Source organism: Dromiciops gliroides, chromosome 4, assembly GCF_019393635.1.
Source record: "Dromiciops gliroides isolate mDroGli1 chromosome 4, mDroGli1.pri, whole genome shotgun sequence".
Classification (NCBI taxonomy): Eukaryota; Metazoa; Chordata; class Mammalia; order Microbiotheria; family Microbiotheriidae; genus Dromiciops; species Dromiciops gliroides.
This window is the reverse complement of record NC_057864.1, coordinates 439,478,583-439,506,065: the sequence shown is the minus strand read 5'-3', so window position 1 is coordinate 439,506,065 and position 27,483 is coordinate 439,478,583. Positions and strand designations below refer to the sequence as shown.

The following is a 27,483-nucleotide window of genomic DNA, read 5'->3' as shown; positions in this document are numbered from 1 at the left end:
ATTTACCAAAACACTGCTTCTCTCCATTGGAGTGGGTAATTGAGAATGGAATCTCTTTGATATTTCTAGAGTAATTTAAAGTCAGAAGCTAGGAGAGAGCTATTCCTATGGAGATCTTTAAGAACAAGGAAATCTGTCAGGGCTAGATTAGATACAGTCCTTCCTAGAGGTAAGAGGAAGGGACAACTTCTTTTCAGAAGTCCTTGCCAGTCCAAGTATTTTCCCAATCCAGATGCACTATCATTCATATTCTACCAGTCTCAAAAAGGATCTTGGCAAAAGAGCACTAGATTTAGGAAACCCGAGTTCAAATTCCAACAACTGAGACTTTAATGGCTGAGACTGAGTAAATAATTTTATCTTTCTGGGGCTCAGTTTCATTATCCAAAAATGAGGATATGTGTTCTGTGTTACATGAAGTTTTGCTGTAATTAAACCTTAAACATTCTAAAGAAATGTGAATTTTTTCTTAATATTTCCAAGTATTTCTTATCTTAGACTTGCTTTAGGTGGTGGAGCTGGTACTACTACACCACAGAATATTCATTGTTCCAAACAGAAAGAGACCTTAGAGGTCAATCTAGTCCAGCCTCATTTCACAGATAGGAACCTGAGGCCCAGAGAAGTAAATGATTTACCTGAGGTCACAAAGGTAGTAAGCAAAGGATCCAGACTCTAAACCAGCTCCTCTGATTTAAGATTCAATTCATACTTACAGATGTACATGTTTTCTCCCCATTTAGAACGTAAGCTCCTTGAGGGCAAGGATTATTTTACCTTTTTGTCTTTGTATCCCCAATACTTAGCACAATTCCTAGCCAAAAAAAAAATGGCACTTAATATTTGTTGAGTGATCAATGCATTTCTTTTTTAAAATAAACTTTGTTATCTTTTATTTTTTCCCTACTTATATTTCCCATTGCCCCCTCCTAGTATGCCATCATTTATAATAATGAAGAAAAATTGTCCACCATATTGATCAACATAGGAAGGCTGCCATTATACGCCTTTTTCCCACAACTGTGTTCCTTGACTTTTTCAAAGAATAGGAGGGCAGATTTCATCTCAGAGCTCTTCTTTGGGGCCAAGCTTGGTCAGTGTAATTTTTTTCATTCAGTTTCTGTTGTTTAGTACTTGTTATTTTTTCCATTTGCATTTTTATAGTCATTGCATATGTTATTTTCCTTGTTCTACTTACATCACTTTCTATCAGTTAATAAAGTCTTTCCATGATTCTCTATATACATCATTTTTATTGTTCCTTACAGGACAGTAATATTCCATTATTTTCAGTACTTAGCAGAGTGCCTGGCACATAGCAGGTGCTTAATAAATGTTTATTGATATCACACAATTTCTTTAGGCATTCACCGATTCATGCGCATATACATTCTTTTCAGTTCTTTGTCCTGACAACAAACTCCTATAAACATATTGGTGTTTTGGGCATTTCTTTCCATAACTTAGAGGTTTATGTCTAGCACTAGACCCTCTGGGGTCAAGGATATAGGCATTTTAGTCTTTTTCTTTGCATAATTGCACATTGCTTTCCAGAATGGTTGGACCAGCTCATACCTCCACCATCAGTTCACTTCTCTTTCTACAGCCCCTCCAATACTGAGTATTTCTTTTCTTGGTCAGATTGATCTATACCAAGAATATACCAAGGACCTTAGAGAGAACATCTAGTCCAACCCCTCATTTTACAGATGGAACATGAATGACTTTGCCCAATGTTACTCTACTGATAAGTAGCAAAGTCAGAACTCAAACCCAAATCTTCTGACTCCAGATCTAGTACATACCAACCTTAATAATAATGATGATAGTAACAGCATTTATATAACACTTTAAGGTTTGACTTTACAATATCCTATTTGATCTTCATAATAACTCTAGGAGAGTAGTTCTATTTTCTCCATTTTACAGATGAAGAAACTGAAACAAACAGCAGTTTAATTGACTTGCCCAGTGGATTATCCAAGGCTGGATTTGAACTCAAGTTTTCTTGACTCCAGGCTCAATGTTCTGCATGCTATGGTACCACCTACATGCATTCTTCTCCTACCCCATGCTCTCTTCCTTCCCATTCTCCTACTTATAACTCTGTAAAAAGGAGTTTTTTAAAGGAATGGTTGGAGTTCCCGACACTTTTCCTGCTCAACAACAGTACAGTCTCCCTGGATCCTCATTTGGGAAGAAGAGCCCCAAAAGCTAAAAGAAATATCTGCTCCAGCTTTAAGATGGTAATAATAATGGTAATAGTTATTATTATTTTCTAATGATTGACAGCTACTGTGACCACCTCTACCCTTCTGAAGGGAAAAATAGAACTTGGAGAGGCAAAGGAAGTTATTAGTCTTACTGTGAGACTTGTAGTAAAGATAATGCATGACAGTAGCTTCTTCCTGTTGTACAATTGTATCTGACACGTCGTAACTTTATTTGGGGTTTTCTTGGCAAAGACACTCCTAACTCCAGACCCAGTGCTCTATACAATGTGCCACCTAGATGCCTCGGATAGTACCTTACCCTACCCCAGTCTTTTCTACCTCCCCGGTGTGCACACTCCCCATTAAACTCTGATGATGGATGATCATCATAGCTAATGTTATTTAATTCCTTACAATTTGAAAACTGCCTTTATTATATTATTTGATCCTCACAAAACCTTGTGTTTTTTCTTTGTTTTATTTTGTTTCCAGATTGGGTCTTCCTATCTTATCCAGGCTGAAAGTGTAGTTGTCATTCATCAACTGACTTCACTGCTGATTAGCACAGAAGCTTTGACTCACTCTGTTTCTGACCTAGGCTGGTCTAACCCCCCTTAAGCAGCTGGGACCCTCCACATTCTACCCCTCCTCCTGCCTCTGCCCATGGGGGGTTCATTGTTTTGATGCCAGCTTTAGTGTAGACATTCAATCGACTTTAGCCCTACTCCTGATCTCAAGAGATTCACAAACCTCAGCCTCCTGTAATACTAGGGACTGCAGGCATTCAAGATCTACCAATCTCACTCAGCTTTTCCTAATAACCAGGATTATAGGCACGAATGACCTACCTGGCAGCAGTTTTTATTATCCCCATTTTATTGATTGAAGAAGTTGAGACTGAGGAAAGTTAAGAGACATGCCCAGAGTAACAGTCAAGTAAGTGTCTGAGGCAGGATTCAAACTCAGGCCTCCCTGACTCCAAGTTCAGCACCTCTGTCCACTAGGACACCAAATTCTTCCCCATAGAATTCATTCCCACCCCCACACCCTCCCACTGTCAATGGAGGAGTGTCTTTAATAATTAATTAATTTAATTGATAAACTGCCAACAGTAGTGGGGGGGTCTTTAATGATGAAATTAATTAATAATCAACCATGGGGGTTTTAATAATTAATTAAATAATTAATCTAATGAATTTTATTTAAGTGAATTATCTTTAATACAATTCTTATCATGAGACCAATGATTTTCTTTGCCTTTCCAAAATTGAGTTTCCCCACAAGAAAGGTGGACATGAGGGGGCAGCTAGGTGGCGCAGTGGATAGAGCACCGGCCCTGGATTCAGGAGTACCTGAGTTCAAATCCAGCCTCAGACACTTAACACTTACTAGCTGTGTGACCCTGGGCAAGTCACTTAACCCCAATTGCCTCACTAAAAAAAAAAAAAGAAAGAAAGAAAAAAAAGAAAGGTGGACATGATCTCAGTGGCTGTCAATCATCAGGAAACAATAATATGAATAATCTTAAATATGGAGCAGATGTCTCTCTTAGCTTTCATTGCCGCTCCCACTCCCAAGGACCCAGGGAGACCCCCCCCACCCAGTTGAAAGTTTTTGTTTTTCTATTCTTCATCTGCCAAGTAGAGGCAAGAAGATTCCAAAATGGAAAATGTCTGAGCTCAGGGACTCTTTTGGAAGGATAGAACCAGGAGGTAGGAAGGCCTAGAAGAGAAAGAGCCTGCTTTGGAATAATGAAGTCCTTGCTGTTCCATTTGAAATTCCTTTCTTTTCCTCTTGACCATCTTCCCTGGACTGTTGATAGCTCCAAACAATAGACATGGATACAAAGGGGCCTCCTGGTCTGCTCCCATTTGCCTTTCTGTCACCCCAATCAGGCTTGGGGGAAACTCAGAGCCTTGTTTATAGACCCTCCCCTTCTTCTCCTTTGCCTTCCCAGAAGATGTCTGTGCATCTGCCTTGGACTCCTGTTCCTGGCAAAGCCAGAGAATTTGTTGGTGTGAAGGAAGTCACCTTTAGATTTTAGGGTTTGTTATTATTGAGTATTTCCTTCCCTGTCTGAGAATGGAAAGGGGATATTGGAATACTTTTCTCTAGTAAGGGAGAAGAATATTGTCTTACTGTCAGTCAAAAAATATCATGGGGCCACATGGTAAAGAAGGAATGTCCTCCCCAAAGCAAACGAGGCACAACCCCAGAAGCTCAGGTGTAATTTTCCCTCCAAAAACCTTTTAAGTTGTAAAGAGAGTATTATGCTATGCTTGCAACAGCTTGCCAAGATTGAGTTTAGTGAGCAAGGTTTAGTGTTGAAACTGAATAAAACTCAGGACAAGGTTAATTGGACAGGCTTAATGGTATGCATAATTACTTTTGTATTGCATGGCAGTTAAAAATGAATGACGTCCTATTCATGTAAATGAAAATGATGGGTATTATTGTTATATAGTCAGACCAAGCATTGTGGGGCAGGGAACAGGGGAGAAGCATGGTCTTACAAAAGGGAAGGGGAAAGTTTGTAGACTCTAGCCTCTTTCCCTTGCCAGAGAGAGAAGTTGGTCACCATTTTTCCATTCTCATGCAATATATCATCTTAGGGGTAGATGCTGTTCTACCTTAAGGCAAACCAGCCCCAGGACCCCAGTATCCACTTCTCCTAGTTTCCAGTATCCAAGCACAGGTAAACCTTTTAAGTGGATCGTCCAGTGTGCTTAGCCTGTAGGATCTTCTGGGATGAAAAGATAATATCTGAGCAGGAAGGTGATTTGAGAAAGACAGATATGCCAGCACAGAAATGTGCCGGAGTCAGAAAGTCTGGGTTCAAAGCCTGCCTCTGATGTTTACTACCTGTGTGACCATAGGCAATTCTCTTCACATGGGCCTTACCTGTAAAATGAGGAGATCAAGCTATGTGGCCTCTGAGGTCCCTTCTAGATCTAGAACCCTAAGCCAGCTTTTGTCCAGCTTTAAAGTTGTGTTTAGGACCAGTCCTGTCTGTCCTCTGCCATATGCTAAAGCAGTTGTCATTTAATTCTTGCCAGACCTCATTGTGATGACCCTCTTCACCTCCCTCATTCCCCCCACCAATGCTTGGTTCTACCTAGAATAGTAATGGGGGGAGGAGGGGAGGGAGCCAAGGCGAGCTGTCTCTGGGATGGCCCATGGAAGCAAAAGATGTCTTCCCAGGTGGAGTTGAACAAAATATTGGAAGTACCTGGTGTGGCGGAGGACTCTGACTCCTCCCCCAATGCACCAAAAAAAAAAAGAAAAAGTTTTGTATACTTATACATACATATATATATATATATGTATACACTCACATACAAAGATACAAATATATATGTACATACATATACACATAATACATAGAAGGATATAAGTGATGTATATTTTATCACATATATCATATACCACACAAATATAACTTATGTAGTATATGTCATATCGCATTCAGAATGTGCCAAAAGGATAGGATAGAATAGAATGGAATAGAATAGGACATAATGTAATGTAACACAATATATAATAGTTTAAAACTTTACTAAGACTTTTGGAACACCCTTATGTGTCTGTGTACAAACACATATGCACATATATACACAGATACCTACACTCAGACGTACACACACACACACACACACACACACATCAACAATAATTCCTCTGTATTGAATTATCTACTTTGTATAATCTCTGTAATGATGTATGTATAATCCCAAACTAGGGAAAGATGTCATTTTATCCCCATCCTTGGTCCAATGTTTGTTCAAGAAACACAAATGGTGGGGTGGCTAGGTGGCGCAGTGGATAAAGCACCGGCCCTGGATTCAGGAGTTCCTGAGTTCAAATCCGGCCTCAGACACTTGACACTTACTAGCTGTGTGACCCTGGGCAAGTCACTTAACCCCATTGCCCCGTGTAAAAAAAAAAAAAAAAGAAAAGAAACACAAATGGTTTTAATCATCAGAGCCAGAAGGGACCTATAAAGGTATTCACCAACACCCTTCCCTTTCACTCTGATTTTGTACAAGGGGAATCTGAGTCTGAGAGGTAGTTAATAGGAGCCTAGAACTAGAGCTTAAGGGGGCCTCAGAGGCTACCTAGTTCAAACCCCTCACTTGACAAATAAGGAAACTGAAGCACAAAGAGGCTTACCCGAAGCCAGTTATTTTGGCAAAGGCCCTATAACTGGTTGGTCACAATCAGAGTTTCTTTTGTTAACTTAAGAAAGCAATAATACTTAGACACCTATCTCAGAGCCAAATATAAATGGATTTAAGACCATGTATGGGAAATCTTGGCTCACTTGTGCTGTTAACTTGCCCTAGTTAGGATAGCTCCTTTTGAGTTGACTGTGGATACAAACTCGGGAGAAGAATGGTTCTGGGATTCAGTTGATTTCTTTCTCTCTGCCTGGGGTCACACAGGTAATAAGTGTCTGAGGTGAGATTTGAACCCAGGTCTTCCTCACTCCCAAGTCGATACTCTTCCCAATGCTGCTCCTGAAAGTAGTTGTCCAAGACACAACTGTTGATGATCTTTTGACTCCTCCAGACTTTTCCATCATAGCCCATTACCTTATCGGCAAGAACCTCATCATCCTGCAAGATTGCATCAGCCATGGTACCCAGGTGTCATCAGTACCCCCTGTCCTGAGGCCCCTCTGATTGGAGGACAGAGTGTGAAGAGTGCCCCCCTCCCCAAAGCCTCCATTTAAGAAAGGAGTCTGGGCCAGCCATTTCTCCATTTCTCATCTAGTTGTACTCCCTTGGACTAACCCCTCTTCTCCTCCCACCCTTTTTTTAGTTTCCTTTTGTATCTTGTCTTCTTCCCATTAGATTGTAAGCTCCTTGAGGGGAGGGACTGCCTTTTTCATATTTGTATTCTCAATGCTTAGCACAGTCCCTGGCATATAGTGTGTATTCAAATGGTTTTTGATTGACACAGATTCATCACTATCCAAACTCTTTGGTCTTTCCTCCCTCTGACACATACTGGATGTGTTACCCTGGGCAAGTCATTTCATTTGTCCATATTTAAGGCAGTTCTAAGACTGTCTGACCATTGCTGATCTGCTTTTAGGGGGAAGGGAGTTCCCGTTCCCTTTGTTGTCATTGTTGTTGTTCAGTAGTATCCAATTCTTTTTTTTTTTTTTTTTAGTGAGGCAATTGGGGTTAAGTGACTTGCTCAGGGTCACACAGCTAGTAAGTGTTAAGTGTCTGAGGCCGGATTTGAACCCAGGTACTCCTGACTCCAGGACCGGTGCTCTATCCACTGCGCCACCTAGCTGCCCCGTATCCAATTCTTCTTGATCCCATTTGGGGTTTTCTTGGCAGAGATACTTTAGTGTTTTGCCATTTTCTTCTCCAGCTCATTTTGCAGATGAGGAAACCGAAGCAAACAGGATTAGGTGACTTGCCCAAGGTGACGCAGTTAGTGAGTACCTGAGGTCAGATCTGAGCTCAGAGAAATGAGTTTTCCTGACTCCAGACCAGGCACTCTATGCACTGTGCCACCTAGCTGCCCTTAACAAACTCTTTCAGAATCGACCAAACTAAGTGTAGTGATGGAGTGTTTGTTGTTTCAATTGTAGGCAGCCTAACCATCACAAGATGTCACCTAGATGATTGGGGTGGCGGAATTTATCACAGAAACTCCTGAAAATGGTTTACTAAGGTGTATAAAGTAAGGCAGGCTATTAGGTGGCACAGTGGATAGAGCACAGGGCCTGGAGTCAGGAAGATCTGAGTTCAAATCCAGCCTCAGACATTTAGTAGCTATGGGACCCTGAGCAAGTCATTTAACCTCTGCCTCAGTTTCCTCAGTTGTAAAATGGAGATAATAATAGCCTCCCAGGATTATTGTGAGGATCAAATGAGATAATAATTGTAAAGCACTTAGCAGGGTACCTGGAACATAGTAGGTGCTATGTCAATGCTTATTCACTCTTCCAATCTGTTTTTGTGCAGAGTGCACACATGAAATGCTGGGTCCTGGAAATGTTATCATTTCCACTCTTCCCTTTCTTTGAGGGATTCCATGGAAGAGAGATGGGAACTTCAGTAGCCTGACCCTCTGAAAATTCTTTGCTTACCTGTCCTTTAGAGTTTTCCAGCAATTATCTTTCCCACACACCTGGGGAAATGGGCTGGAGGCCTTGACTTCCCCCTGGACTGGACCCAGAGAATGGTCAGGAGAAAGCAATGTCTCCTGTAGATAGAAGCAATATGTTTTCCCCTCCAGGGAAATCAAAGGGGTTAGATGAGAGGAAGTTTGTGCATGCAGAGAAGACAGGTAGCCCTGTTATTTCTCAAGAGCAACATGTCCTGAAATAACTTTGCTGCTCTTGGTGGCCAAGACTGCCCAGTTTTTCCTTAAAGGGAGAGTCCCAAGGTGATCTTGCTCTGGGCCCTTCAGGTTATCATCAGCATCATTATTAGTATCATTGTTTGAAATTATTACTCCAATCTTACAGATGAGAAAACTGAGGCAGACAAGTTTTTGTTTTGTGATTTTAAAGAAAAACTGGGTTGTAGTGAAGAAAGCATTTTGTCCACCTTAGAACCCTATTTAAATAGAAACAATTCCTTGATCATATCCCTAAACGTCTAAAATTCTGTGTTTCCTGCATCTGTTTCTTCCCAGGGACCAGTCTGAAGAGCCTTTCATTCAACAACTTGTAAATCCCATGGCTATCTCCCCCTGCCCCAAATGACAGACTCCATCCTCAGACATCATTTCCCCAAGGATAATTTTAAGCAGTACTTTGGGCTTCACACACACACACACACACACACACACACACACACACACACACCCCTTGAGGGGCTTTGCAAATAAATCCTCCTTTCAGTTCTTTGAAGCGAGGGATGGGAAAGGGCCATTTATCCACTGGGCTGGTGGAGCCCAACCATGCACTCATTAATGATCAATGGGACGAGCCTTGTACACCCAGCTTGCAGCAGCGGAGGGGGAGGAGAGAACGGGACTCAGCGTTTGTTTTTCATTTTGAGGTGGAGAGCTTTGCCAATGAGACGTGTGCCTCCTCCTTAGCTGATGATACGGAAAGAAATTTTCAAGATGTTGACCCAGGCTTAATGATGCTGAAGATTAGAGTTCCAGAAATGAAACAGAAAAGGTCATGAACATTCTCCCTTGTACTCTCTCCTCCTTCCTCCCTCCCCAGTACTGAATCCCTCTGTAAACAGTGAAATCCTAGGCTAGGCATGGTCCAAGTCTCAAGGCTCCCAACCTAGATGCTCCCCAGTTCACCCCCGCCCCACAAAACCTTACTCATTTGCTCTTTTCTTCACCCTGGACCCTGCATCTCCCATCTCTTTGCCTTTGAACTTCTGTCCCCATTCCTTGACTGTGCCCCTCCCTCTTAGAATTCTTGACTTCCTTTAAGACACTGCCTAAAGGCCACCATCTGCTTTTCTCCCCTCACCCACCCACCCTTGCTTCCTTCCCCCACCGCTGATGCCTTCGCCCTAAAGTAGCCATTCATCCACTCTGTATCTTGTCCATATCTGTCTATGTACACTTAATAAATCCTCATTCATTATCTTCCACACTCACAAACACTCTCCTGGCATTTTCCAAGATAAGCTAAAAGTTTTGTACAGTGAGAAGAGCATTGGACTTTGCATGAGTCCACCTGAGTTTGAGCCCTCTGCTCTGCCCAGCTGTGTGACCTTCACAAGTTTCATAACTTCTCCAAGCCTCCATTCTCTTATTTGTAAAATGGGATAACACCTACCTCCAGCTATCGTGAAAATCAATTGACATAATAATAAAAGGCTAAATGAATGTTATTGCTGTTATAAAATATTATGATCACAAATTAAGAGCTGGAAAAGAACTTGGAAGTAATTTAATGCAACCTTTTCATTTTACAGATAAGGAAACTGAGGCCCAGAAATGTTTAAGTGATTTGACCAAGTTATAGCTTTATTTTCACTAACTTCTAACTGAAACCTAGCATTTCCTTCAATAATTAAAAAAGATTATTTTGGGAAAGGATCTATCATCCTTTGACATCATCATACTTCCAAAGGGGCACAGGACAAAAAAAAAAAAAAACAGTTAAGAAGCCCTGCCAGAAATGTCATCTAGGTGGTGCAGTAGACTGAGTTGAGCCAGGAGTCAGGAAGACCTGAGTTCAAAACTGATCTCAGATATTAGTTGTGTGACCCTGAGCAAGTCACATACCCCTGTTTGCCTCAGTTTCCTCATCTGTAAATAAGTTGGAGAAGGAAATGGCAAATCACTCCAGTATCTTTGCCAAGAAAACCCCAAATGTGGTCACAAAGAGTCAGATATGGTTGAAATGACTGAACAGCAAAAACCCTAGAGGGAGATAGATGAACTAAAGAGCCATTCCCCCCTCACTTACCATAGCCCCCCCCGCCCCCACTCACCAGCCCCTCATCCAGATTTCTCCTCTCCAGAAAGCAGAACAGAACATTCCTTTGACACCCAATCTGGGCAGAATTTCAGAATTACTCTGGGTTAGGGGCAAAAGACTCAAGGCCATTCTTCCTGGTGTCACACAGACATTCTCACTCATGAATTAAAGATATAGCCTGTGGCCATGGGTTTGTACCAGCATCAGCCTCTCTTCTGAGCATCCAGGACAAATTAGAACCGCCTCAGAGCAGTCTCAAGCTTCAAGGCAGCAAATAGTTGAAGACAGAAAGTGTGCAGTGAGTTTTCATCCAATATTGCAAAGAGAACACCTGTGACTTCTTCAGTAACTTGAGATTTCGCTCCTTTTTAAACACTGCTTCTAAATAATCCCATCATTTTTAACCATTCTCATCAGTCACCATCTTTCCTTGTGTTTATTTCTTTTTGTGGGTCAGTGAGGGTTTCAGTTTCAGACACTAAAATGTCACTTAAGCCTGTTTGCCTCAGTTTCCTCATCTGTCAAATAAGCTGGAGAAGGAAATGGCAAGCCACTCCAGTATCTCTGCCAAGAAAACCCCAAATGAGGTCACAAGGAGTCAGATATAACTGAAAAAGACTCAGCAACAATAAACATTTCTCTTAAGGTTACCACCATCCTCCTGGGAAGCCAGACTCAAAATCTGAGTCATCTTTGACTCTTCATCCTCCTTCCATTATTTTTTCTTTGTCAATTCCTACATATCCTGCTTTCAGAGCATCTCTTATGTCTGCTCACTTCTCTCCACCCATGTTGCCACCACTCTGATTCAGGCTCTTTGTCCTCTCTCTCATCATAACTGCCATCCATGCTCTCAGCCTTCCCCCTCTTTGATCCATTCTCCAAATAACCTTCCTATTGAACAGTTCTGACCATGGCCCCAACCTTCTTAGAAACCCAAAATAGCTCCCTGTTATCCAATGGTCTAAAATACCAGCTCCTCAGCATCGTATTTAAGGTCTTCATGATCTGTCTCCAGTCAACGTCTTCAACTATATTCCATTTCATTGCCCTGCATATACTCCACATTATTGCCAAATTGGACTACTAGCCATGCCCAGAATTTAAAATGCCATTTACCACTTCTATGTATTCATACAGGCTCATTCTCCTCTCCCTTCACCCCTCCCATATCTGGAATATGCTCCCTCCCCATTCCTGCCTTTCAGAATTATTCTCCAGTGCCATCTTAATGAAACCTTCCCTGATCCTCCCAACTGAAATGTTCTCTCTCACCTCCAACCTTGCCAGAATATTTTGCCTCTGTCTCTCCTTGGCCCTCATCATATCCTTTCTAATGTTATGTGTATCTGTGTATGTGTCCAACCCACCACTCTCAGTAGAATGTAAGCTCTTTGAAGACAGATACTGTTTCTTTTTTTGTTTTTGTATTTCCTAGTATGTAGCGTAGTGCCTTGAATATAAGTAGCATTTTAAGCAATTGTTTTTATTGTCACATTCTCCCTTGTGTCATAATCATTTGTGTGTATGTTGGATTTACCTGCACCCCCATTAGATGTCAAATCCCTTCAGAGCACAGTCTAGGAGATAGATGGATAGATGATAGATAAACAGATAGACAGAAAGATAGATAGATCAATAGATAGATAGATGGATGGACGGATGAGGGACAGATGATAGATAGGAAGATATAGATATATGCAAACACACTGTATATGTATTACTATATGTATGTATGTGTATATATATATGTCTATGTGTATATATATATATATACATATATATGTATATGTATATATCTTTCTATTCCCAGTACTCATCATGATGCTTTGTGATTTTGGGGGGGGCTGGGAGACAGGGAGGATTGAGGTGGGGAGGGGAAAAGGAGTCCAGACTTGTGATTTGATTCAGGTGTGGAAATCCCAGTACAGAAATTCCCTCAAGCAATGCATCTGGGTGACTTCTTTGTAAATCATAACCTTACAGACTTACCTGGTACACCAAGGTTAAGTGAATTGCCCGGGTATCACACAGCTATCATTAGTATCATCATCCACAACAACAACAAACACTTATTAAGGACTGACTGTGTGCTAAGTGCTGGAGGTACAAAGAGAGGCAAAAGCACAATTCTTGCCCTTAAAGAGGTGCCTGTGTGACAAGGGAGACAACACAGAGGCAATGGTGTACATACAAGATAATGGTGAAAATAGTTCTTGCAGAGGAAGGGGACCGGGAAAGACCTCTTGCAGAAGGTGTGACTTGAAGGAAGTCAAAAAGGTGGAGGTAAAGAGGGAGAGGATTTCTGACATAGGGTATCTAGCCCATGAAAAGGCACAGAGTTGGAAAATGGAGTATTTGGGATGAGGAATAGCAGTAGAAACAGGGTCATATCAGAATCAGGATTTGAACCCAGGTCTTTCTGATCCCAGAGTTGGCCCTATGGTCAAAAGCCTTGAATGGAGTAGGCAATTATTAAAAGTTGGCTGTCTTTGAATTCCATAATAGAAATCAGCCAATGAAATTCAGATATGATGTGATAAGAAACTTCAGATCTATTTCTGTCTCTGCTACCAACCTAGTTGCATGACCTTGAAGAAATCACTTCTTCCTGTGCCTCAGTTTCCTCATCTAAAAATTTAGTAATTTTAAAGAGTATTTTTAGTTCTGCCATGCTCTGATTCTTCCCTTTGAGCTTAATTTTCATGTGATTGTAGGGAGAAGGGGGAGGCAAGAGGGGGTGTGTTGGCTGCTAGTGGAAGGTCATGTCCTCAGAACCCAGCAGGATTGGGAGTCAGAAGGATGGAGTGAAGAGAGATTGTGGAGAAATATAAGGTCAGTGCTCAGTATGCAGGTTGAGTGACTGCTTTTGCAGTTGAATGATTTCTGAAAACTACATGGCTGAGTGAAGCGATTTGTCCAGAGAGACCAGGATGAGAGCCCAGGTCTCTCCACTCCCTCACCTTGGCATCTTTCCTTTCTATTCTCTCTCCTGGTTAAGACAAGCATCCCTACCTCCCCTCTACCCTCAGCTTAAGAAGGTGTTTAGTGTCAGGCATTTTAGACTGAGCCAGGGAAGGGAATACATCTGTAGCTCAGAAAAGACAACATGGGGAGGGGAGGGAGTTATGGGAGAGAGAGTGAAAAGAACTCAGACCCCTTTGCAAGGATTTTGTGCTAAGGGAGTTTCTGAATTAGTTATGGGGCAACATGTATAAGAACCAGGTGAAGCCCAAAGAACCTAAATGGGAAAAGGCTCCAAAATGGCACAGAATATTTACAACTGTGCAGAGACCTCTCTCAAAGCTAGAGATCCCAATGGTGCTGTGGTGTCAAGGGCATTCTATCAGAACCTAGGTCCAGATCAGTTTTGTCACTTTTTGTGACACATTTGTGGCCATGGACAAAGTCCCTTCCCTACTCATGTAGAATATAAATGGGGGTGGGGAATGGGTCAGGGGTGGGGTGTCGGACTAGCTGGCTCTGAAGGTCCCTTCCAGATCTTAAAGTGTTTGATCCTCTGAACAAAAAGAACCTGGTCCAGGGTCACCTTCTGATGAAGGGTTGCTCTATTTGTGGGTCCCGGTCATACCAACCCCCAGGTGTCCTGACCTTGAGCAGACTGAGTGTGTGTTTCTGTGTGTGTGTGTGTGTGTGTGTGTGTGTGTGTGAGTGAGTGCTGAAGTTGGCAGAGAAGGGAACGGTATGGAAGTGAAAGAGAAAAAATGTCCCAGCTCAACCCTCGGCATGGCAGAAGCCACCAGCTCTGGACAGGATAAGCTGAGGGAGTTGGGGCTGAGGGAAGGGGGATATAGAGGAGGGGGTGTTCCAGCTCTCCCTCAGCCTGGGGTGTTAAGCAATAAGAGGCTGTTTTGTTGTTTATTGTTGTTGTTCCAAAGTGGGATCGGAGGAAGCTCGGAGCATTGGGAGGGCCAAGTTCTGCCAAACGAGCTGGTACAGGAATGATTTGCAGTCTATCCGCCAATTTGCTTTGTCATTGCCTGGCTATTTTTAGAAGCCACCGGCGTCTCTAGGAAACCAGACTCTGTTGACTGTGTTTCTTTGGTGCGGGAAGTGTGATTATTTCCCAGAGATGTTGAAGGCATGTGTGAGGTCAGGCTCTCAGAAGGGACCTCTCCTCTCTCTGGGTCAGTGTGCATGGGTAAACACCACCCTTGCCTCACATCCAGCCATCCCAAATGATCACTCAGTCTGGGGTCTGTGTGACCTTTTCCAGATGGAATATCAGCAGGAGGTCAGGTCAAGTGCTTCCATTTTGATGGCCAGTGATGGAATCAACCTGGGACTCCCCAAATGGCCAATCAAGAATTTGTCCAATGATGGTCAAGAAGAAGGAAGGGAAAACCCCCCAGGGAACATTACCCAGTAGAATTATGGGATTTACCCAGTCTGTTTGGAGCATGTTGTTTTAGTCTAGATGGGTCCTAGTTCCTAGGTAGGGAACAATGAAGGGGAGAGAAAGAAGGGAAGTAAAAGTCCCTCTGGTCAAATAAGGGTTATACTTTAAGATCACTGGGACAAAACAGGGCATTCCCCCACTTACACACCCCACCCCTACTCCCCCAACAGAAGACTTCCTGACTAGTTTCTATACAGCTTCTCTGACTTCCTGTCATCACCACCCAGGGGCCAGAGGGCTTCGGTTCCAAAAATGGTGCTCCTAGAATCTTATTCTTTCCCCGCACGACTCATGTGGTGTCTCTCTCCCCAGCATCTTATGCTCCAAGGATGCCCACAACCCTCCAGAATGCAAAAATTGTTTTTACCAACCATGTGCTGAGAACTCGGGGTACAGACTATATACAGAAAGGTACTCACAAATACTGTCTCGTTACCTCCTTTAGCTTGGCACAGGTTTGCAAATATATCAGGCTGACTTACATAGTTGCCTTCAGCTTCGTTTCCAATTCTATCTCACCATCCCACCCCCAAGCCTTGGCAAAGGTCTCCCAATACTTTTCTAATCTCATTGGAGCTAAGGTTTTGTTTATGTGTTTGTGTTTGTCTGGGCTCCAAGTTCACCCCAGAGTCCTAGGTCAAAATCATTCGTGCAATACTGCCTTACCCTTACCCCCACCCCCACCCCCACCCCTGACTCAGCAGATTACCTGCATGGCTGTGGATGGGATTTTCTTCAACTGACTCCATTCTTTCTTGGCATCCTGACTCAGACAATTGTTACACAAGGGTTCATCTGTTCCACCTTTATTCTATTTCCCCTTATGGTGTTTTGAACATAGTTTCTTGTAAAGTCCTCAAGTTTTTGTTTTTTGGGGTTTTTTTTTTTTACAGTGTGTCCTCTCCTTGGTGTCACTGTTATTCAAAGTATCCTGGCTGGTAAACACACTTCTCAAGTCTCAAGTTCTTGACAAACATTAGAATAAGCATCACTGGATTTGAGTCCATTTACTGTCTGTGTGACCTTGTATAAGCCACTTCCCTTTTTCTGCCTCAGTTTCCCTATCTGTAAAATGAGGAAATCAGACCAAGATGATCTCCAGGGTCTTAGCCCTAAATCCTGTGATCAGCATATCTAGTATCCAATTATTCTTTATTTACTCCATCCCCACCAAGACTAAGGTTATTTTCAATCTCCTTATTGGTGAGGGAAAGAAATTTTGCCATTCTAAGATTTAAATATTTGGGGAGGATTTCCAGAGGACATTTGATTTAGCTTGTTGGAAACTTTGTCATTTTTCACCTTTTCCAGGACGAGACAGCTTCCCAAAAGTTGGTTGAAAGATTCCCACTGTTACCCCTCCTTTTAGAAAAACGCAGAAATCATGAACCACCCCAAAGAATTAATTCCCCATTCCCTGGCATCTGGCATCTCCCTCTTAAATGTACCTGCCTGGTGTGTTCTATTCACTCTGCCTATAAGCACCCTTAGATAATAAATACTCATATACTGGTGTGTGTTTCCTGTCAGGGTAACGCCAGCCTTTGGCATGCATTCCCCCCATGTGTTGCCCTAGAGGCAAACAAACATTTGCTCATTGACCTGTGAGCTAATCTGCCCTTTTCCCCAAGGCCAGGAGAGATGCAGCAGTGGCCTATTCTCCCTGGAAATGCTAGCTAGCATCATGGAGATTTACCCAGACTGCTTAGAGGAGGCAGCCCAGCCTGTACTGTCCATGCAGAGGAGCAGGGCCCACTGTTTTCACATCTCAACAAATGCTCCTTCTTTTATCTCCTCCTGAGTGAGAACCTCACAAACACCCCCTGTATGTGAGCAGCAGCTGCTGCTGCCGTCTAATACCAAATCTGTCTTGTCGTCTCGCTTCCCCATTGAAACATATAATTTTAATCATCTACTTTCAAGCCAGGAAGCTGATTTGCATGACAAAAGTCAAGTTTGTCTCTCTGCTGGAGCTGTTGGCAGGTCTTGGACTCTGCTTCCTGTTTTCTTTTTGCCTGTGTCCTAGGTGTATGCCCTGGCAAGGACCGGGCTTCACCTGTGTCAGTGAGCTCCTAATCGGCAAGCATTCAATACTAGCTTAGGCCAGGCTAAGTAATGGAGATACAAAGAAAAAGCAAGAACTGCCCCTATACTCCAGAAGCTCATATTCTAATGGGGAAGACAGAACATAGAAGATAAACATAGAGTAGATTGATAGAAAGCATCGAGAGTTGGCACCAACGACAAGGGGAAGTCAAGAGGAACCAAGAAAGGCCTCCTGGAGGAGGTGGCATTTGAGATGAATTTTAAAGGAAAATGTGATTTTAATGGTTGGAGATTTGGGGAAGGAGAACATTCTGGGTATGAAGAACAGCCTTATCAGAGAAAAAAAGTGAAAAACATATATATAAAGCAAACCCAACTTCTCTGGTACAGTGGGAGTAAGGAGTGAGATTTAACTGTGAGTGGTACCTTTCTAGCATTTTAAAATTAAGTCTTTTATATTAATAAAGTCTATTTTCTCACCTTCCCCCCCCTTACTGACATGGGGGGGGGGAATTCTTGTAACAAATATGCACGGTCAAGCAAAACAAATTCCCTTTTTGGCCATAGGCAAAGCTTTGTGTCTCAGTTTATACCATTCATCCAGTGCTCTTCTGCCAGGCGGTGAGTGGTATTGATTGTCATCAGTCCTTTGGAATCGGGGTTGGATTTCAAGTCTTTAAAAAGTTGTTTATCTTTGCAGTGGTGCCCTTTATCATTGCAGAAGGCCTTTTGTGTATCCATTTGCATGTTTGGTGAATTATAAAGTGCATCTAGATTCCCTTAATCCTGCTCCTTTCCCCCAGAGCCTAATGCATAAGGTTGGACTGGTCCATCCTGTAAAAGTGATAGGTTGGTTTGCTTTTCCTTTCTCTTAAGTCCTAAAGGAAAATGGGCCACTTAGAGAAGGGAAGATACCTCTCTTATTCCAATTCCTGGAATTCAGGGCCTTAGCAATTTAGGAGCCACATACCAGGTGACATAGATAGACGTACTCAAGGTCTGTTCCAGACTTGGGAGAACAAGAGGGTAGGGGGAGCCGGGGACTCCTTGACAGGAAGTCTTCAAGAGGACAGACAGGTCAGTGTCTTCAGCAGATGAGTGTCTCCTGGGGGATGGATTTGCTGTCATGGTGGGTAATTGGATTGTTCCTCCACAGCAGGACAAGCACTGGTAACCTTTAGGATTAATTACTCCAGCCAACCCCAGCCTCGAGGTCTGACTGTCCTCATTGCTCTTGATCGTAAAGCTCAAGGTGTTCAGAGCTTGGGTCCTGGAAGTTGGGGCAGTGGGAAAGGAATGCTGCAGGGAGATGCCTGGTCTGAGGTTATACCCATGGGCCCAAGTGTGCTTATATAGGCATTAGTGTGTTCATTTACATGGGGTTGGTTTGGCGGCTCCCAGAACTAGGACCTTTCATGAAGAAGAAATCGCTAGCTGTTCCACGGTGAGCACCAAGCAACAACCCTGTCTGTGCTCTCGGCCTAGGCTGGAGTGGAGAGAAGAACCTCAGTCTCCTTCCCAATAAAATGAGTTGAATTAAAAGATCTCCCGGCTCCCTTCTAGTTCTCACATTCTGATTGGGTACACTCCCTCTGAGTATATGGAAGCCCTAGTGCTCACAGGGCATTTGGGGGCTGGGGGAAGGGACTGCAAACTTTTCGCAAGTGACAGATAAAGTCCTTGACTATCATTTTTCTGGTTTTCTGATGATTGTAGTAGCAATGTCTCAAAGCAGGCATGGGGTGGCCATGGGGTAGCCCCATTCCATGGGAGTGGAGGTACTATCAACTGGTCTATCTGTTCTTTATTATCATCGGGTATGCATAACTTTGGGGCAGTTAGGTGGTACAGTACAAAGAGTGCTGGGCCTGGAGTTGGGAAGACCTGAGTTCAAATCTGGCCTCAGATACTTACTATCTGTGTGGCCCAGGCCAAGTCCCTTAACTCTGTTTGCCTCAGTTTCTTCATCTGTAAAATGAGCTGGAGAAGGAAATGACAAACTCCAGTATCTTTGCCAAGAAAACCCCAAATGGGGTCATGAAGGGTCAGACACAACTGAAATAGTATTACTGAACAACAAAAAATGTATAACTTTGCAACCAATGTCATAATTTTCCTAAAGTCTGATCATAGGGCTTGGGCAGAAACAGCTTCTTTAAGAACAAGGCTAAGAATGGGCAGTGGATTGTGGGTCAAATCTTGGCCTTAGTACTTACTGTCTGACCTTGGATGAGTTATTTTCTCTTTACTGTCCTCAATTTCTCATCTGCAAAATATGAGGAGGGGGATTGACCTCTGTGGATTATTTTTTTTTGGTGAGGCAATTGGGGTTAAGTGACTTGCCCAGGGTCACACAGCTAGTAAGTGTTAAGTGTCTGAGGCCGGATTTGAACTCAGGTACTCCTGAATCCAGGGCCGGTGCTCTATCCACTGCACCACCTAACTGCCCCCTTCTGTGGATTCTTAAATCCATTTAATCTCTAAATCTTCTATCATGTTCATTCAAGTTAAGTCAACAAACATTTATTAAGCACCGACGGTGTACTGTGCTGAATACTAGAAATAAAAACAGCAAAGAGACAGACAGTTGCTACCTTTAGGGAGCTTGTGTTCTACTTTGCATAAAATGGAGGTTGCCGGAGAAACTGACAAATCAGAGGGAGAGACAGTAGGGGTGGATGAGAAGACTGTTGAGGCATTGTAGAAAAAGAAGTCTGGAGGTTCAGCAGTGAAGGCCAGAGACGAAGGAAAGAGAGCGAACGAGGCTGACCTGGGCACACCCTTAAAAATGGAAGTGTGGGAAAGGACAAGAGTACCGTGATCCCTTGTGACTGTGGCTTTGCACACACTGGGTCTTCTTCCCCCACCTCCACCTCTGCTTCTCAGAATGCCTTGATTTCTTCAAGGCTTGGTTCAGGGATCACCTCCTATAGGAGACCCATTCTGATGCCCCTAAATATAAATACTTGGAATTTACTTTGTGTATATATTTTGAATATACTTATTCATATACATGTAGCATTCCCTCCCCCCACCCCCCATTGAACCAAAGAGCTTCATGTTTCTGATAGAATATGGGCTTTTTGAGATTGGGCATTGATCTGGTTTTGTTTGGGGGCCTTGGGGGTTTTGTTTCCGGGGGAGGTTTGTTTTGTTTTTTTCATTCCTAACCTAGTGCCTGACATATAGAAAAAGCTGAATGATTGTTGATTGATTAGTCGTGGGAAATGACTGCTTTTTTATTTATCTTTGCATCCTCGTTACTTAGCACCATGCCTTATATTTTAGAGAAGTTTAATAATTTAATTAATCAATACACATTTATTAAATATTGGCTCTGTATCAGACACTGGAGATGCAAGGACAAAGAGTGAAACAGGCCCCACTCTCAAGAAGCTAAGTTTCTGTCAAAGGAGACAACATGTACATATATGATAATTAATAATAAATATATAATAAAATTATTAAATAACTAATAAACATAAAATAAAAATATTAGTTAGGGAGGGTGCTAGCAATTGGGAGGACTTGTATATGATGCTTAAGCTGGGTCTTAAAGGAAATAAATTCTGTGAGAAAAGAGTGATTTCCAGATAAAGAGCCACACATGGCTTGTTGGATTGAATGGAATTGAATTGGGCTAAGGAGGGTATGGGCAGCTAGGAGGCACAGTGGATAAAATGCTGGGCCTAGAGTCAGAAAGTCTCTTCTTCATGAGTTCAAATCTGGTCTCGGATACTTACTAGCTGTGTGACCCTGGGCAAGTCACTTAACCCCATTTGCCTCAGTTTCCTCATCTTGAAAATGAGTTGGAAAAGGAAGCAGCAAACCACTCCAGTGTCTCTGCCAAGTAGACCCCAAATGGGTTTAGGAAGAGTCGGACACAACTGAACAATAGTACACACGGAGAGCATAGAATAAGAAGTGTTATTTTTCTTCAAATCATAGGATGACCCTGAGCCCTGCATTTCTGTAGTATCTGACCTGCCTTAACCTAGAGAAAATCTAACCCCTTATCACTTACCCATTACCCTAATCAATGGCCCCACATTCCCTTACTCCCCATTTCATCCTGTACCAGTGATATGCCCATCCCTTCCTTTCCTCATTTCCCACCCAAATTGACCCACAATCCATTGATGAACTGACTTTCCCTCAGCATCCTAGAGCACTTAGCAATCAGAGCAGCGCACCAGAGATGAGGAGGAATCATCTCTTTGATCCAGAGAAACCCAGGCATGGAAAGGATTTACTCACACTAACTTTTTTCCCCCTGCCTGTGTTTGGCAATTGGCAGAGAACAGTGTGTCATTATGTGACTTTCCAGGAAAGACTGATTGGCCGCTCATTTGTTTCCATCTCCCTATCCCCCCCCCAGATGGAAATGGATGTTGCCATGACGACATAATAGGAAGCAATCACACCTATTGTGGGGCAGGAATGTTGACTTGCATGAAAGAGTGTGTGTGTGTGTGTGTGTGTGTGTTGTTGTGGGGTGGGGGTGGGGGTGGGTGACTGAGAAGAGAGTCTAGGCCTTGTGTACGGGGAGAAAGGAAGTTAATTGAAAATATAAGAGCTTGCCTTCTGAATTTTAAGTTTCTTTCCTCTCCTTTGTATACTTTGTCTGTTACTTGCCAACTCACATCATTCTTCCTCTGACACCCTGACCAGGCAAAAAAAGACAAAACAAAACAAAACAAAAAACCACAAGATTAGAGCCAGGGCTTGAAAATTAATCTTCACTCAGGACTTAACAGCAGAGACAAGAATCATTTTTCTGTTTTAATTCTTTAATGTGATGAGTTTGGAGACAGATGACCTGTTTGAATCCTGATCCTGCTTGATCGATATCTGTGGGATGCTGGGCAAGTCAACTCCTTTCTCAGTTTCCTTATCTGTAAATAAGGGGGTCCGGCTAGATGATCTCCAAACCCCCTTCCATTTCTGAATCCTATGATTCCTCCCACTTTCTCTATCACTCTTTCTTGCCCCCACCCCCAGCAATAAAAAAAGCATGACAGCTGGAATTTCTATGACAATCCTAACCAATTTTCCTTTTATTGGGCAGAAATGGTGAATGGGTAGAGGTGAAGATTGGGAATACACCTTAATATCAGAAAGTTTGGTGCAGCTAGGTGGCATTGCAGTGGATTCAGGAGGCCCTGAGTTCATACACTTGACACTTACTAGCTGTGTGACCCTGGACAAGTCACTTAACCTTCATTGCCCCATCAAAAAAGAAAAGAGTTAATGGCTAATGCCAGAGAGAATAGACCGTTATAGGGAGGAAATGTGGAAATCTCAGAATTTATTGCTACTGTTCTTGCCCCACCACACACATACAGAGGCAAGAATGTACACTTATACAAAAACATACACATGCATGCCCACACACATGCACATATAAACATGCACTGTATAAACACATTCTGCTTATCTTTGACATTCATATGATATAGGTACTTCACTGTCCCTCAAGCAAAAAGTACTTATTAAGCAGCATGCTAAGCCTTGTGGAATATGCAAAAGTAGTATAAGGCACAAGCTCTCCCTTCATAGAGCTTACAGTCTACTTAGAAAGTCAAGACTTTACATGAAACAACAAGGAAAAATGCAGTACAGAGCATATTTCAATTTTGAGACAGCTGCTATAGGGCAAAGAAGTTTCAATGAGAGAGGAAACAATGAATGTTTCCATGATCTTGAAGGGTTAGCTCTAAGGATTACTAGCAGTGCGACCTTGTACAAGTTATTTTCCTTTCTGGGCCTCAGTTTCCTCACTTGTAAATATGAAGTCATTGGACTTAAGCTTATCTATAAAGCCCCATCCACCTCTAAGTCCAGCTCTAAGTGCAGAAGGATCATTACCTGTGTTACTGGAGTGATGCGGTATTAGACCCTTGATGTATTGAGAGATATACAAGACATTGTGCTAAAGGCTAGAGAAATAAAAAGCCTGGAACCTATATGGTCCTTACTCTCAAGGAGCTCAGTCTCATAGAGAAAGGAAACAACTACATGAGTTAGAATGTGGTGAATTCATAGGAGAGATCAAACACTGTCACAAAACAATATTGCCATAATCTTAAACCACAAGTCACCTGGAAGGCTGTCATAGTGTCTGTGTCTGGTACTTATTGTGACATCATGCCCAATTAATCACCAAAATAACTCATGTTATGATTTACAAAGCATTTTCCTCTCCACAACCCTGTAAAGTCAGTACCTATTTTATGATCCCTATTCTACAGCTGAGGAAGCTGAGGTTCATGGGTTAAGTAACTTGCCCCACCAGCCTATAGCAAGGTCAGTGGAGTCCAGGTCTTCTGGTCCTAATCCCAGTGTCCTTTCTTCTGTAAAATACTGCTTCTGGGGCAGCTAGGTAGCACAGTGGATAAAGCAGCAGCCCTGGATTCAGGAGGACCTGAGTTCAAATCGGGCCTCAGACACTTGACACTTACCAACTGTGTGACCTTGGGCAAGTCACTTTACCCTCATTGCCCTGCAAAAAACAAAAACAAAAACATTGCTTCTCGTGGGAATTAGGTGCTATTAAAATAATTAATAAATGCTTCATTCATTCATTCATTCATTTGTGGAAATTCCTTGGTCATATGGAATGGACTAAGGCAAAGGTGATGGTCACGTTGATATTTTCAAACAAACTGCACCCTGATGTCACGAGGAGACAACAGAATGAGGGCAGCAAGATATAATGGAAAGAATGTTGGGATTCTAGTCAGTTCAAATCCCTTACTTACTAGTTATGTGACTTACTACTTACACACTTACTATTGTGGACAAGGTAACTAAATTTTTCCAGGCCCCTGTACATCTGTAAAATGGCAATAATAATAATACCTCTAGACTTGACTTCATGAAGGCCTGGCTTTAGGTCTCAACTCTGACACTACCAATCAATAATAAACATTTATTAAACACCTAAAAATAAAATATAATAATAATAATAACACCTCAGAGATTATGGTGAAGATCAAATGAGATAATGTATCCCAAGTGCTTTACAAACTTTAAGAAGCCCCATGTAAATATTTTTTAAACAATCTAAACAGTTCCCCCACCCAGTGCTTAGCAGAGTGTTCTGCATACAGTAAGTGCCTAGTGTTTATGAAAATGAATTCTACTTTAGTTTCTTCATCAGTAAAATGAGCTAATAATGCTTGCTACTTATCTCTCAGGGTTATTGTGAGGATTGCATAAAATTATAGATAAGTCCCTATCATCATCACTGAGAGGCAATGTTGCCTAGTGCATAGAGAGAGCTGGACAGAGGCAAGAAGACCTTTTGGCCTCTGCATATTGGTTTGTGATACTGGGTAAATTACTTAAGCTCTCAGTAGCCTCAGGCAACTCTCTAAAACCAGAAAGTGAAGAATAATTGCATATCTGTGTTGGTGGAGAAAGTTTCATAATGGGAACTTCACTAAATGAGTGAAATCACAGGTCTAGACCACTTACAACAATGACTACTGTGGTTGTCGTTTGTTGGTTGTTGCCGTTGTTAGGATCCTGGGACTAACTCCTCCCAGGGGTTGTTTAGAGAAGTTAGGCATGTTTCTCTCTCCTTTTTCCCTCTCCTATCACATCACCAGTTTCTTTAATCTTGTGAATCTAGGAGAAAAGGACTAACATCTTTCCTTTGATCCACCCCAAATAGCCAATGAACTCTCATGAATGTATGAATGAATGAATGAATGAATGAAGCCTTTATTAAGCACTCGTTGTATACAAAAGACTTTGTTGAGCACTGGGAATAAAAACATAAAAGCAAGACAATTCCTGCTCTCAAGGATTCCCTAGTGATAATAGCTGACATTTACATAATGCTTTAAGGTCTCTATAGTACTTTATATACATTATCTTGTTTGAACCTCACAACAATCCTGGAAATAGACACTACAGTTGTCATCATCATCCCTATTTAACAGACGAGGAGTCTGAAACTTCAAGTTCAAGTGACCTGAGTCACAACTACTCGTCACAGGCAGGATTTGACCCCAGGCCTCTCAAACTCCAATTCCAGCACTCTATCCACTATGACACCCTGCCTCTTGTATGGCTAACCACTTGCTTACTGTCCCCAACATATAGTATGTGATGAAACCCTTATTATTCATTCACACGTAGGTTTTACATTTTTATTCCACTGTCTATGCGCTTTCCAAATCGTGGGCCTATTCTGGACAATAGACTCTATCTTTTTGCTCTTTCCTGAATTGCGAGGTATGCAATTACGAGTATGTAATCAAAGCATTTGGACAGAGATAATAAGGATCGAGGGCCCACTCTAGAGTGTGACTCTGAAATTCACTGAAGGCGAAAAACTACGCAGTTTCTAAATCAGTCCTTTGAGCCGGTTTAACATGAAAGGTTCTGATGAGCCTGGACTGATTCATCCTTTCTCAGTGTTCAGGGGAGGCTCATACAGAAACACTCCCTGAGAACCACAGCTTCTCTCAGTGAATAATACTGCTTCCCCACCTCCTCCTGAACGCCCAACAGAGCAGCCACCTCAGCACCTTGGGAACAAATATCTGGGCCGAGAAAAACACAAATCCGAAGATACAATTGGGGAGGAGAGAAAATCAGCTCATTGTGAGTTGTAAGTGCTGGGAGCTTGGGTGCCTCTGTGCTGTACCCAGAGGCTCAGCTGGAGCCAAACCAGAAGTGGGAGCAGCAGAGATGTGATTTCCTTTCCCCTGCCAGAGTTGGGGCCAGCAGGGCAGCAGAGGGAGGGACAGTTCAGAACCAAGGATAGCAATTGTTGTGTTGCACTAGGTCGCCATGGTGACCTGCTTTCCTGCAGGATGTTACAGTTTCTCAGAACCAATCACTGACGGGTGTAGATAAGGTTTGTCTGTCTGTCTCAGGGCCGGGCTGACTGAAGCACTGATATTTTCCCTGTTCCTCTGCCTTAGGGAAATTGAGAGGGGCTAAGAGTGGGAAACCAGCTCTATATTTAGCTCCAAAATTGTGTATATCCCTAGTGGCAGCATCCAAAGATACTGACTTTTAACCCAACATGGAGAAGGTTGAAAATTCATAGGATTTAGAGCTGAGTGAAAACTTGCCAGTCACCTAATCTAAACCCCCCTGTTTTTTCAAATATTTTTTCAAATTACATGTAAACATTTTTAACATTCATTTTTTAAAATATTGAGTTCCAAATTCTCTCCCTCATTCCCTTCCCCCCTTCATTAAAAAGGCAAGCAATTTGAAATAGGTTATACATGTGCAGTCATGAAGAACATTTCCATATTTGTCATATTATGAAAGAAAACAGACAAAAAGACAAGAAAAATAAAGGGGGGAAAGTATGCTTTGATCTGAATTCAGATTCCATCATTTCTTTCTCTGGAGATGGATAGCCTTTTTCATCATAAGTTCTTCAGAACTGTCTTAGATCACTGTATTGCTGAGAATAGCTAAGTCATTCACAGTTAATCATCATACAGTGTTGTTACTGCTGTGTACAATGTTCTTCTGGTTCTGCTCACTTGACTTTGCATCAGTTCATGTAAGTCCACGTTTTCCTGAAAGCATCTTGCTCATCATTTCTTATAATATAATAGTATTACATCACAACATATACCACAACTTGCTCAGACATTCCCCAATTGCTAAGCTTCCCCATAATTTCTAATTCTTTGCTACCAGAGTTGCTATAAATATTTTTGTACATGTAGGTATTTTTCTTTTTTTATCTCTTTGAGATATAGAACTAGTAGTACTATTTCTGAGTCAAAGGGTATGCACAGTTTTATAGCCCTAGCCCTTTTTATAGATGAGAAAACTGAGGCCCAAAGACGTGATTGGCTGATAGATCTTGAGTTGGATGGGACCTTAGAGGCCTTGAGCCCTCTCATCTTAAATATAAGGAAATAAAAACCTGGAGAAGTTAAATCACTTGCTCAAGATGGCATAGTTAGTCAGTGGAAGTAACTTGTCCAGAGTTACCCAGTAAATGACAAGAAATAAAATATGGACCCCAGGTCTTCTAATTCAAAATTTGAAATTGCCTTTCAAACATACCACATTGCCTCTGTAGTTTAGCTAAATGTCTACCCCCATGAGGTTTTTGTATTTTTATCCCTAGCCACATTCTCAGACACTTGATAAATGTTTGTTGACTGATCTTTTTTTAACAAATAGATAATCCAAAATGACCATAGATTTGCTTTCATTGTGAACATACATATACATGAATATGATTAATTCTGGAATCAGAATTTAGATTTAGTTGAAGAAGTAGAGAGTGCTCTATTGCACTTGGGAAATTGCATAAGTATTTTGATGATCCTAAGCTGCTTGCTGACATAAAAAACCTGTCTTTTAAATACCACTGTTCTTCCATTGACTAT

General features: G+C 42.1%; 1 protein-coding gene across 5 annotated transcripts in view; it reads left to right on the top strand.

Annotated features, from left to right (window-relative positions):
* The window catches only part of KCND3 (potassium voltage-gated channel subfamily D member 3), a 320,209-nt gene that overhangs the window by 95,662 nt on the left and 197,064 nt on the right, over positions 1-27,483 (top strand). The window lies entirely within an intron of this gene.